Source organism: Mesocricetus auratus, unplaced genomic scaffold, assembly GCF_017639785.1.
Source record: "Mesocricetus auratus isolate SY011 unplaced genomic scaffold, BCM_Maur_2.0 Super-Scaffold_100676, whole genome shotgun sequence".
NCBI lineage: Eukaryota > Metazoa > Chordata > Mammalia > Rodentia > Cricetidae > Mesocricetus > Mesocricetus auratus.
Window position 1 is genome coordinate 11484363 of NW_024429266.1, and position 14181 is coordinate 11498543.

Below are 14181 nucleotides of genomic sequence, written 5' to 3' on the forward strand. Positions count from 1 at the left end.
TGGGGCCTGAGCTGTAGACATTTACTGCTCTGTTCTGGAGGCCAAGTCATCCCCTGTATGTGAAGGTCTGCCTCCAGACTGCATGTCTAGTCTGTAGTGGTGTTAGACTTCCACGGTAACAAAATGCCCGAGAAAACCGACTTTAAAGGAGGGAAGACTAACTTTCTGTAGTGAGCCGGTGTTCGTGGTTATGGCGCTACAACACTTCACAACGATCCAAGCGAAGGGCTAAGGATGTAAATGAAGACAAAGGCAGCGGCTCATTCTTACAAGGAGAATGGTGTTTATTATAACAAGAGTGGATGGAGCCCCATATACCAGTGGCAGGCATGGTGGAAAACTACCAAGGTCAGAAGCCTATGTTCCCAGGGCCCTCTGGCAAAGGGATGGGCCGAAAACCAGGAATTAGCATTTAGACAACAAGGATGGACAGAAAACAGGAACTGGCATGCTGGCCTTACTGGGGGGAGGGGACAGAGGTGTTTTGCTAGAAGCTCCTGGTCACAAGCTGATCAGCAGACCCCCATGGGGGAAGGGTGCAACAACTTTCGGCTGTGGTTTTAGTCTGTGCTCCATGGACCCAAGATGATGCAGGACATGGTGGTAGCAGTGGATGAGGAGGCTTCTCGCCTCGTGTAGAGAAAGAAGGGAAAGGCCCAGGCAGGGTGCCCTTGAATGACACACTCCTGGGGACCGCCTTGCTTCCAGCAATATGCCATCTTCAGGAGTCCCTCCACCTCCTGATGGCTTATTCAGACTATGGAATCGTCAGCGGATCAATCAGCTGATGAAGGCAGATCCTTATGATCCAATCTCTTCCTGAAAGATCCACCTCTGAACGTAGAGACCAAGTCTTCAATGCATGAGTCTTTGGGGAAACTTCATACACAGACCATGACACTGGCCGTGCTGGATTTGACCCATCCTATCTGTATCTAACAGCATCTACAACCACCCAGTCCAAATACAGCCACACAGAGACTTCAGCATAGGACTGTCACAGTAACGACTCAGCGTCTAAATTCCTTATGTGACATGTAAGGCTTTCCCTAATCTGGCCCAGAGTGTTCCATTCCTGTTTCTCTCGGTGTGCATTGTGTGGTCCTCTTTCAAGTAGAGGGAGCAGTCAGGAGGGACAGTGTCATTTACTGAATGTTCACCAAATGCCAACCCCACTGCAGGTCTTCTCTGGGCATCATCACCTGTCACCCTCACAGTAACCTCCCCAGATAAGCATCATGTTCATTTTCAGAGGAGACCAACTCACTGGTGATCATCACCATGGCCAAGGGGAAGCCTAAAGCTACACTGAAGCCGGTGTGATTCTGGAACCATGACTCGGGTAGCTTGTGGAGAAGGGATCCACTCTGAAAGGCTTTGGTCAGAAAGGATACTTGTGGAAAGTAGAAACAGGGAAGCTGAGTGAGCACACAGAACAGGAGGCGGTGTTGAGCATGTCTGTTAGGGGTTCCTCACCTGGAAGGAACATGCTGCTGGAAGGGTGGAGGATTCTGAGTCTAGAGGCTTTCAATGGCAGGGCAGGGAGAGGGTCCTGGGCAGGTGACAGAGGCTAGAGACACAATAAATGGTGGGAGAAATTCTCCTGGACCTCTGCAGCCTTTTGGAGTCTGGAGACAGCCAACACAACCATGGGATGATGAGGACTAGAGGTCACTTTCTGGAGACTCCATTGTGACTGATGCCTTGGTACAGGTAGGGGACATTATGGAGCACAGTATTGACACTTCCGGCAAAGCATGGGCTTCCCATAGAGCAAGCCCATCACCAGTGTAGAGGGACAGCAGCATCAAATGGCCAGGTGTGATGAGGTCAGAACTGGGATAGTTGGAGAACCGAACAACCTGTGGCCTGTAGGCTACATGTGTCCCAGCATAGCTATGGATAAAAGCTACCTGTGGTGGTGAGTATTGACTGGCAACAGAAGCTAAATTCACCTGGAAGATGGGCCTTTGGACAGGTTTAGGGAAATTATCTTGGTTATGCTAATTGAGATAAGGACACCCCATTGTGCCCACCATGGGTGGTACCATTCCCTGGGTGGAATCCTGGACTCTACAGATAAAGAAAAGCAACCTAGACAGAATGGTCCCTGGAGCTCACTGACCCAGCCAGTCTAGCTGAACTGGTGACCTCCAGGCTCAATGAGAGATCCTGTCTCAAATCAAGTGGAGTGCAACTGTAGAAGACACCTAAAGTCGACCTCTGACCTTTACATGCTAACATACATAGGCATGAAAACACATACAAAAAAAAACTGTTTTCAGGCAACCCCAAGGTCAGCCAAGAAGCAGATGCAGTGGCATTTGGGAGATTGTCTTTATCTTTTCTTTGGAAAGAACCTTGCTCTTCTAGGAGCTGTGAAGACAGACACACCATCTGCCCGTGTGAGCCAGCTGGCGACAGTGTGGAGCCGGAAAGCTTGGACCAGGGCCAGGCTGTACTGTCCTGCCCGCACCTCTGGATTGTGTACCTTCAGGCACATTATTTCCCTTCTCTGAGCAGTCACGGGGTAATCAGTGGACCTGTCCCGTGAGGAGGTGTGGTGAGGACAACAAGAGAAAAGCCTGTGCAAAGTCTTTTCATGAGGAAAAGCCTTCACTAAATATTAGTTAATGTTACAAGCTCTCAAATCAGCCAGGGGTGAATAATCCCTGCTCTACTCCATCAGCTGTGGCATCGGAAGCAAAGCTGTGTCAGCTGACTCCTGCCTTTAGGACTTCACAACCCTCTGACTTTACAACTGTGAGTGCCATGAGAGAAATAAGAACCAAATGGTGTGGGGCAGAGATCAAATCCCCGCACCCTGGGGTTAAGAGTTAGAAAAGAACTAAAGGGAGATGGTGCTTAAGTTGGCTCAGGGGAATATGAAGTCTGCAGCTGACTTCACAAGACGCCAGTGACATCCTTGAGATGCCAAGCTTCAGAGGGGTAAACCCACCTCCGGGGTCATAGATAGAGCTTCGAAATCTATCCATATTCATACCAGAAAGCAAGGTCGCTCTCAGGTTCCCTGCTGAGTAATTTGCAAACTTCATTTCATGTATGCGTTTCCACAATCTTGTAAGTCGGGTTATTTATTATTAGTCTTGGGGTTTTGCTGATCTGAAAAACGAAAAAGTAAATGTGATGAATACATGAATAAAGGACAATGCCATTTTTTCCTCCTTTCCATCATGCAAAGATGGCTTACTTTCCAGAATTATCAAACCTCTTTCAGAAAGTCACAGGAGTGTATGTATGTATGTATGTGTGTATGTACGTATGCATGTATATGACTATGGAGACAGGTTGACAGGTTCCAGACAACAAAGAATTTTCATTTTTTACTGAATGGTTCAAGATTCATCCTGCTTTTAAAGTCATTCTTACCATGAGTTAAAACCTGTATTCACTCAGAAATTAAAAGGATGTCCCATGAACAGCAATTTCTAGAGATGCAGTCAATGTTTTCATAGCACCTGTTATTCTTATGAACTTTACAGTGAGAATATCTGGTCTAGATGTCCTACTTCACAGAGAAAGAGTCATAAAATGGAATGATGGGGAAACTTCTTTTTGTGTTAACAGGGATCCCACGTCCTCAGAACCGTTAGTGTCTGTAGGCACATCTACAACACTCCCTGGAAGGATTTTCAGGCACCACTTTGAGAGCCGTGAGCAGACTTCAGACAACCTCCATAGGACAAAGCTGTTTATGGACTTCTTTCCAATTCGCCCAACCGGCGGAAGCTGCATTTCAAAATCAAGTCTGAAGACAACAATAGACGTCATTCAAATAAAACACCCACTGAGATCTTATGAAGTACATGGTTCCGTTTTCTGGAAATTGTTCCAAATTTAATCAGTTGTTGAGTGAACTTTTCTGGGGGAGACACGAACAGAGTGTGCTCACCCCAAATAGGGCATCAATAAAAGGTCAAAGGAATGACTCCTCCAAGAGTCTAACTTGGTGAGCGGATGAGTTTGTTGGGCTTACATGGGTGAGGTGTTCTTACAGGAGTATGAATAACCTCAAAGCAGCAGCAACAATTGTGAGCATGAGTTTTCTGTCTTGGCAGGTCCCACTGCCCTTCTCTGCCCCAAAGAAACATTAGTTATGAAACTGTTGGCCAGTGACTTGAGCTTCTTATTGGCTAGCTGTTTTAAATACTAGTCCATTTCTATCAATCTAAGTATTTCCACGTGGTCTTATCTTACCGGAGAAAGAGTCTGGACCTGTTACTCCTCTCAAGTCCTACATGGTGTCTTCTCAGCATCTCCACAGAGAAGAGAGGGATTTCCTGTTTGTCTCTGCTTATATTCTGATTCTGCCCAGCTATGTCACTTCCTGCCTGTCTGCACAGACCTCCAGACCTCTATAGTTAGCTAGTGGCAGATTCCGCCCAGCTATGCCACTTCCTAGGATCACATGACAACTCCTCTCTGCCTACACTTCCCAGAATCTTCCTCATATCCTAGTCCTACCTATCATCCTGCCTGGCCAATCAGTGTTTTATTCATCAACCAATAAGACAAACATATACACGCAAGAACATTCCCCATCAATCACTGAAAATGTCTCAGATCAACATGGATGATGACTTCTCTATAGTTACATAGATGCAGTTGTACACTCTTTAAACCATGTCCCAAGATCAACATGGATGATGACTTCTCCATAGCTACATAGATGCAGTGACCCCTTCAGTTGCACACTCTGTAAACCATGTCCCAAGATCACAAGATCATGTGCAGCTTGGGCAGAATTTCGTAGAGCTGGGAGAGAGACAGTGGAGGGGGGAGCTAGATTCTCAAGTGTGGATCTAATGATGTTCCCCCACTTCTTCTGAGGGAGCATCAACCCTCAACTTGATCTTGAGGTCGCAGCTGCACTGATGAATATGGTAATGTCTGTTAGCACAGGGGGCAATATTCTATAACACCCATCAGTGGCACTGTGAGGGGTCTGGCTACTACTGTGTTCCCTTAGCAGCAGAAACCTGGAATGAATGGTCCTAATCCTGCCCTCCACATGACGCCATGCTCCAGGCTTGGGCTTCTGACCTCTGTCCCTGGGAAGCTCTCTGGGGTAGGCCCCCGCCTCTGAAACGGACTCCGTCATCCTCAGCTCTGAGCTTGAGATGCAAAGGCCCTGAGACAGCTAAGCCCTCATCACTCAGCTCCTCTGGATACCTAAAGCCACAGAAGCAATGCTTCAGTAAGTGAGAGAAGCTGATGGACAAGCATGGCCCTCCTATGTGGCTGAAGACACCAGCTCTGGTATCACAGCGTGCACAGCACCTGTAATGGCAGGTGCCTGGTGGCTGGGAGCAGGGAGGCAAGGGGCAGGGACGCGGCAGGGAAGGAAGAAAAGCAGGTTAAGGGAAGAAAGGAAATCTCAAGTATAAAGAGCCCAAGTTGTGAGAAGAGAATGTTTTTATTGGTGGGTGTGCGCATGTGCCCGTGCTTGCGTGTGTGTGTGTGTGTGTGTGTGTGTGTGTGTGTGTGTGTCTGTGTCTGTGTCTGTGTCTGTGTCTGTGTCTGTGTCTGTGTTTGTCTCTGTCTGTCTCTGTCTGTCTGCCTGCCTGATCTCCCTATTCTAACAAAGCCACCATGATCCACTCCCAGGAGCTCTACCATCAGAACTTCCCCTAATTCCACTTCCCTGCAAAGGCCTGATGTCTGAACTCTGTACCCAGGGGAACATCCCATCCTATTAATAACTTACAGTGTGATTAAATGTTGACACAGTGGCCTTGAGGAACACTCAGGAAGAGGGCAATATGGCAATAGCCAAGTGTATTTGACTGAGGGCCTGGGTACAAGACCCAGCCAAGCTTACATGACAGTGACTGTCAGGCCCTCCACATCGTACAACCAGGGGTTCACCTCCATCAGTGGAAACTTCCACCCTCAAGGCCTTAACATACCCTATGGTAAGCAGGCAGGGTTGGGCTGTGGGCCAAGTCCTGAGCCTGTGTGGCTGCTTCACCCTCAACAGAGACAGACCTTTGTTCTCATCAGAGATTCTGGGTTTTTAATCATACATATATTCTCTGAGTCACAGAGACTATCTACCAGACACTGGAAGACTTCCTGTGGAAAGAGCTGGAGGCTAAATATTTTAGGCTGTGTGTTCGCAGATGTCTCCCTAGTACAGTTTTGGTCTGTCTCACAAGCCCTTAAAAGTACAAAAGCGAATGGCAGTTTACTGCACACAGAGAGACAGGTGGAGGGCTGGATTGGCCTGCAGGCTGTAATTTGCCAACCACTCATTTCAGCTAATCTTCCAGGCGCACCTGGATGCTTGACATTCCTGAGCCACTACAAATCTGCAAGAGTGCTCCTCCTCCGATTGCCTCTGAGGCCCAGTTATGCAACAGAAATCCAAATAGCAGGTATGCTAGCTGGTCAACGGGAAGGGGCCTCTCTCCTTCGTGCTCTAATCACCCAAGGGCCCCGAAGACATTCCAGAGGCTTCTTTTAAGGAAGCAAAAATACAGGCTCTGATGCTAGTGTCTCCACTGTGAAAGCATCACAGCACAAAGCCCAGGGTGAAGAAAGATCATTGTCAGAAGGTGGCTGCCCACCATTCCTCCAGCTGCTGGTGGCCTGTCATCTCCACCTCTGATTCTGTTTCCTCTTCAGAGTGTCAGGTGTCTCTGAGGCAGCTTGTGGCCCAGCAAGGAGGAGTCCCAGTGGACCCACATCCAGCCAGAGCACTGCCCCCTAAGGGTCACAGGGTGATTAAACTCCATTCTTTGGTGTGTCTTTGCAAGAAGGGGTTGGAAGGAGACATGTATGAATTCCCTGTGTTGTGGAACAATCTTTTAGTACACTGTGAAGACGTGTCACCTGTATTGGTTTAATAAAAAGCTGAGCGGGCAGTAGCTAGGCAGGAATTTTCAGGCCAGAGAGGATGCTGGAAAAAGTGAGATGCTGAGAGACAGAGATCAAACATGACATGTAGGAGTTGAGGTAACAAGTCATGAGCCACGTGGTAGCTCATAGATGAAAAGAAATCAGTTAATTTAAATTGTAAGAGCTGGCTAGAAACAAGCCTGAGCTATAAGCCAAGCTTTCATAACTAATAAGTCTCTGTGTCACTACTGGGGAGCCGACAGGCTCAATGACAAATACTCTTACACTTGTGAATCAACTGAAACACATGATCTTGTCAGAGGAAGACCTAAAACCTGGTCTCTTTTGCTGATGCATGATATTTTAGCATGAGTGGGTTTCCTTCTCCCTTGAGTCTTAAATGATAAATGGAAATAGTTGAGTTACTGTGTAAGCCTGGCAACCTGAGGACCCAGAAGAGGAGAGAACCAGATCCCAGGCGCATGCGCACACCCACCAATAAAAAAAATTCCCCAAGGGGTAGAACTATACACAGATCTATTGTTCTGTTTTCTTTTGCTTTGTTTTTCAAGGCAGGGTTTCTCTGTGTATCCCTGGCTGCCCTGGAACTCAATTTGTAGACCAGGCTGGCCTCGAACTCAGAGATCCGCCTGCCTCTGCCTCCCGAGTGCCGGAACTAAAGCCGTGTGCCACACCTGGCTGCAGATCTTTTTCCATTCTCTGTCTGGCTAGAAGTAAGGCCAAGTGTGGGCTTGTCCCCGTGTCTCTGTTTTGTCTGCTTCTCCTCAGGCTTTCCCTAGGTAGAGAGTGGCATACAGGAGAGCGGTTCTGATGCCCACCATGCTTTCTCTCCAGTGACTTTCATCTGTGCCCGTTTCCAGAGCCCTCATGGACTGCTTGGGCAAGGTCCTATCTGAGACCCAGGTGGGCAGCAGGGTCTCCTGCTCTGGTCACTATGGTGGGCTAGGAACCAACCCTTCTCTTCTTGCCTGTGCACTTGCCCTAGCTGGCCTTGACTCTGTAAAACAGAGACACACTGGCCAGTATGAACTTGGACTCAAGAGTGTGGTGATGCCTGTGAACAGTCATGAACCTGAAATGATTACAGCAACGGGTCTATTTTCTGGGCCCTGGTCCCACAGCCGAGCTATGCAGCACACTGACACCCTGTGTTCCTTGGCCTTGGCCTGTGCCTCTCAGAGTCAGGCAGAGACACGTGTGCAAACCACCAGGGCATCGATCTGCACATGAACCCCCAGGTGAGATTCTGAAATGCCACAGCAGGGGTTGAGGGCAAATTTGGGTTTTAAAAAGAGCTTACTAATACAGTCCTGTCTCGGGTCTTTCCCTCAGTGCTCAGTTCCCCCTTCCCCCAAGGAAGGCAAAGAGACCCAAAGGCCTAGAAGTTTCTATCACCTTTAACCATACATAAGATTGCACCTAGAGAGAGTACATTAAGCCATCCTGAGCAGTAAATGTCACGCCAGGCACATGCTTTCCTCCTCAAGTGGCCTCGTGTCCATTCCTCACGCACAGACTCGTGTTAAGAGGCTGATGGCCCATCTGGAGCCGGTCACTTCTGGAGAGGCCTGTGGTGCAGCAAATGGCTTCTAAAGGTCCCTTCCAGCCCTGCGACTTAATGAAGTGCATCTTTCCCAAAGCTGTTCCGCAAAGTGTGAGCAGCTTCAGTAGGAGGTAAAGAGACTCCCTGGAAGACATTAACCTTTCTGGATTGTGTGGGCTGTGAAGGAAGCCATTTGGAAAGAAGCCAAAGTCAAATTGGGAGCCCAGGGAGCGTTGGGCTAAGCTGGGAGCTCACATTCCAAGACAGTATACTTTAGTTAGGCTGTATCTGTCACTTTTCTCTATGAAACAAAATGCCCAGGCAAAGTCAGCCAAGGAAGGAGGGCTTCTTCTGGCTTATGGTTTAAGAAGGATACAGTCCATCCCTGGCAGGAAGTCAGGATGCCAGGGACATGAGGCAGCTTGTCACATCTGCAGTCAGGAGGCAGAGAGGTGAATGCTGGTGCTCATCCCCCTTCTCCTCTCTCTCGGCACAGGCCCCTCCCTGCCTTTGGAACGCTGTTTCCCAGCTAGGGTGGGTCTTAGTCTTGGTTAGACTTTCTATTGCTGTGAAGGGACACCACAACCATGGCAACTCTTATAAAGGACAACATTAAGTTGGGGTTGTCTTACAGTTCAGAGGATCAGTCTGTTGTCCTCATGGCAGGTGACGTGCAGGCAGACACGGTGCTGGAGAGGAGCTGCAAGTTCTGTATCTTGATCTGCAGGCAGCAGAAGGAGCCTGTGTCCTACACTAGGCATAGTTTGAACATAAGGTAACTCCAAGCCCACCACCGCAGTGACACACTTCCTCCAACAAGGCTACACCTACTCCAACAAGACCACACCCCTAATAGTGCCACTCCCTATGGGGGATTTTTTTCTTACCACATTCCACTCCCTCACCCCCACAGACGTACAGCCATACCATAATGTAAAATACATTCATTCCAACTTCAAAAGTCCCCACAGTCTATATCACTTTCAAACTTATTTAAAAGTCTAAAGTTCAAAGTCTCTTTTGAGATTCAAGCAATCTCTTAACCATAATCCCTGTAAAATCAAAATCAAAAGGTGGATCACATACTTCCAACATACAAAGACACAGTATATACATTACCAAAATGGAGGGAAGGCATCAAAGTGAGGAAATACTTCACCAAAACAAGACAGAAAAGCAGCTGGGCCAGCTCGGAACTCTGCACCTCCATGTCTGATGTCAAAGTGCTCTGCAGATCTCCAGCTCCTTTCAGCTTTGTTGACTATCGCACATTTCTCACTCTTGGGCTGGTTCTACTCCATTATCAGCTCTCTTTGGCAGGTACCCCACAGCTCTGGCCTCTCTGACATCTTGAGTTCTCCGATGTAATCCAGGCTTCACTTTCACAGCTTCATGCAATGTCTTCTCTAGGCCTCCATGCAGGAACACCCCGACACATGCCTGGTCTCAGCGACTTAAGTCATAGAGGAAGACTCTATAACCCCTCTCTTCTATACCTGACTCTAAAGCCAGAACCACATGGCAGAAGCTGCCAAATTCTGCTGCTTTCTGGGGCTGGAACATGGTCCCCTCACTCAATTACATCTTCACCAGCTGTCTGTTTCCCATGGTTTACTTCACTCCTAAGCTTGGCTGTCCTGGAACTTGATCTGTAGACTGGGCTGGCCTTGAACTCAGAGATCAACCTGCCTCTGCCTCTGGAGTGCTAGGATTAAAGGCGTGCACCATCACACCAGACTCTGAGCTTTTCTTCAATCCCTTTTGACAAGTTGGAAGCTTAGCTGGGTGGGATCTTGCCCTGAGGTCACCACTCCCTTTATCCTATTTCTTAATGCTTATCTCTTTGAACACAGGACTTGGCTCCACTCCACTTCCTGCTGCTCCTTTTCCCCCCAATTTTTTTCCTTGCTCAGCTTGCTTCTTTCCATTATAAATCCTCATTAGAGTTGACACTAGTAACCACATGACGGAGTCTATACTAGGCTGTTTCAAGATTTCCTCTGCCGATGAAATTAACCCAAATCTTCCATTTTAGCCCCAGGCAAACTTTTCTGACAAGAGCAGAGCAGCAGCCACATTCCCCACCAAAATATCACAAGAACCTCTGGGCCACACACTAACATTCTCTTGAGCCAGGCCCCCACCGTTCAGGTCACTCTCAGCACCGCTGTCTTCCACGCCCCTACTGGTCTTCCCACTTCAACTTTCCCAGTCTAGAAACTCCTTTATTGATAGGCCCAGAGCGTTGTCTATCAACACCCTGACAATCAACACCAGCTATCGCAGCGCCATCTCTGGTACACAGGATGGGGTTGAAAGCCTGAAGCACAGAAGGGAGGAAGAGAAGAGAATGGCTGGCGTGTGTCGTCTAACCTCATCACCATACAGGAAGGAGTCTCCCGCTGCACAGAGGAGAGAGCTAAAGATGAGAGAAGGGAGGTTGTAGGAGCTGACTCTTCGAAAGCATCAGGATTTATCTCAGGCTGTCAAGCCCATGTTATACACTCAGAGAAAACAATGATAGGGGAATGGAGAGGCATAGGAGATGTGACTCCAGGGATAAAACTATAGTCACACGAGTTGAGTAAGTTTCGGGGGTCTTCTGCCCCAGGTAGCAACTCCCTTTGGCAGTAAGCTGTGTGCATACTGTTTTGAGAAAGTCCATCTGCAGATGGATTTTTTTTAGGACTGTCAGCTCATCAGTGACACAGAGACTTATTATTAGTTACAAACAATCGGCTGATAGCTTGTTACTAACGAGCTCTTACGACTTAGATCAACCCATTTTTAGCGACGCTTTACTGTCTTTACTCTGTACTGTCTGTGCTGTTTCCTCTCTGTCTGGTAACCCCCCCTTCTTCCCATAGTCCCGCGCTCTGACAATCCTGCCTCCCTAGTTCATGAAGTCACTGAGGCTTTGTGGAGGTGAGCTCTCCATTTGTGTATCACAAAGCCGGGGGACTGGCTGAATGGCCTAGCAGATAGATTGCCAGAATGGGCCTTTCTTTGAGCCTTGGCACACGCTGCTTCAGTGGCTTCATGAACTGGACCACAGGAGGAGGAACATATCTTCCCAGCAGGCCAACATTTCATTTCGGGAGGCTACCCAGGGTGGCCCAGTCTCCTCCCCTTTGGAGTCTCACACCCACTGTTTTCCACAGGGGAGCAGTCTGGGCTACTGTTTCAGACAGCAGAGCTGTCTGTCCTGCCTTGCTGAGAATCCAGGAGTTGGATGCTTTCACGTGAGTGTAAAACAGCCTGAATATCTGAGCTGTTCAGGAGTCTGCTGCAAACGTAGTCTGGGAGCCTGCTGTGTGATGGTGTGAGCATAGCCAAGCCCTGCTGTTCCTCCAGTTACTGGCCTGCTTGGGGTACGCAGCATTTTCCCAACCACTTATGTTCTATAATAGCTGGGTTCCTGAGGGTTTGCTCTTGCTGTTTTAAGGCCTTGGCGGTTTTTGTAGCTCAGAGGAACAAAACTCTGTTGATCTATGCAAAAGAAAAAAACAAAAACAAAAACAAAAAACAAAACAAAAAAAAAAACACTTCCTAAAGTCAAGGGAAGGAACAACTCGAGGGAATGTAAGGACAGAGGGTCTGCATCCCTGGGGGCATGCAGATCGGTGCTCGGCATATGTTAGGTGTGAAGTTCAAGTGAGCCCGTGTGATCACCATTCCTACAGGAGCCAGAACCTTGCTGGATCTGCTGCAGACATGCTAAATGCTCACGTGTTCACTCAAGCCGGGAAGTCCATTGTTACAAGGCATCTGTGAGCCCCCATCATCCACAGTAGCTCTGCTGTGAGGACGCTTTCATAATGACTCTAAGGAACCTATCTTTGTGGTAAATGCTTGGCCTGAAACCGTGTGCTGCAAACAAAACTGGTCACAAGTAAGCAACCAAACAGGACGGGAAGGACTCCACAGCTGTCAACTCTCCAACCTGTCCCTGTCCCTTCCCCCACAAAGCTCCTGAGATGACCCTATTCAAGTTCAGTTCCTCAGCCTCTAGAGCACAGGTGAGAGTCCAGTGGGCTTGGATTCAGCCTTTGGTTCTACCATCTGTGGATGCACGGATCAAGATTCACGGGAATAGGTTCAATACAGGTTAAATATGAGTTTATTCAGGGAGAATGTACTTAATGCCTGAAACAGATGACTGCTGTGGATAGCTGGTATACCACACAATCCTACAGGACAAGAAGTGGTTGAGAGATCTTAATTGCACTTTAAAGGAAATGCTCTATAAACCAGCAGGGGGGACAAAGACAGATTATATAATGCTTTATTAATATTAAACTTTCTTAATGCTAATGAGAAAGGAAAAACAGCCGCAGAAAGACACTGGACGATAGAAAAAGCTTCTGAACTAAATCAGCCAGTGTACTTCAAGGATGTATTGACTTCAGTATGGAAAATAGGATATGTGTTACTTTGGGGAAGGGGTTTCACCTTTGTTTCTACAGGAGAAGAAAAGCTTTGGATACATAAAAGTTGAGCAAGATCCGGTTTGAACAGGAGAAACCTCTTGATGAGGAGAAATGATAGGTCATACACCAAGGTGTATCCCACAAGTTGTACGAAGACCTCACAAAGGTAAGGAGAGTGTTTTGCTCCTGTCTTTACAGAAAAACAGAAAAAAAACCCATCTCCAAAAAGCAAAAAGACACCGAACGTGTAGATGCCTAAAGAAGAGAGGATAGCTGTCTAGAACGAACATCACACAAAGAAGAATCTGATTCATAGTAAACTCTTGACTTCTTACTCCCAGCACAATTGCAGTCCCAACTCACGTAAAAATCAAACCTGGCTTTGGAGTTGGACTTGGGCCTCCTTCTCCAAATTCAAATTTGTTGTTTAAGTAAAATTCAGAGTTTCTGTCTCATATCAAAAGGCCGTTGGTGTAAGAGAGAAGAAAACAAAATCTAAGATTACTGTTTTAGCTCTGTCTTCTCTGAAATCCTCATTTTCCTCATTCTTAATTTCATCCTTATTGTTACCTTTCCCTGTATGTTTACCTGTGGAAGTTAAACTTTCTGTGCTGATATTAATGTTTAAGTCCTCCACAGCGAACAAAAAATTTCCTAACAGCAATCTTTGAGCTCTCTGGAAAGAAAATGGGGCCCCACTCCATCGACTCCACTTGATTCAACTTGATGCCTCTGAACTAACAAACACCACCTTAAAACCAGTGTGGGACTGTAAGACTAGAGACAACTCCAGACCAGCTAGCTGAAACGGTGCACCTTCTTATTACACCCTGGTCAGAGTTTCAGATAGGAACTTCAGTCAAGCATCTCCAGCCATTCAGAAACTAGCTACAAATGTTACACCTAGTCCTCTAGAGACATTTTGTTGCTCTCTTTTTGCTACAGAATTCCATGGAGTCATCATTGTCCCATTTCAGCAGGAAGAAAACAACGCCCCCTTTCCATACTGTTGGCCTTAAGGGATAGTATTCACCTGCATAGGGCTGGTTTTTAGTTGTTTAGGGTTAGGTATGGAAGGTGATGCTCAGACTCGGGTATCTCTTTTAGATAAGTTTAAGGCTATGAATGGTAAAGGTATGGTTAGGATGGGATACTTGATGTATATACATTTTGTATATTGATACAACTTAGGAAATTTTATCATATTGCATTTTACAATTCTGCCTCTAGTCAAGACATTTCAATTCTATCTCTGTTAGTGAGAAATATATATATGTATATATATATATATATATATATATATATATATAGAGAGAGAGAGAGAGA

The 14181-nt window shown here is 47.1% G+C and overlaps 2 long non-coding RNA genes across 2 annotated transcripts; one reads left to right on the plus strand and one right to left on the minus strand.

Annotated features, from left to right (window-relative positions):
- Positions 1 to 2629: 2629 nt before the first annotated feature.
- On the plus strand, positions 2630 to 3960 carry LOC121137187. The gene is made up of 2 exons (XR_005874420.1): positions 2630 to 2763; positions 3589 to 3960. It is a non-coding gene; the product is annotated as an uncharacterized LOC121137187 (long non-coding RNA).
- Positions 3080 to 9173, minus strand: LOC121137188. Its single transcript, XR_005874421.1, has 2 exons — positions 9058 to 9173; positions 3080 to 3123 (listed from the first exon to the last, which is right to left on the minus strand). It is a non-coding gene; the product is annotated as an uncharacterized LOC121137188 (long non-coding RNA).
- Between the last annotated feature and the right edge of the window lie 5008 nt (positions 9174 to 14181).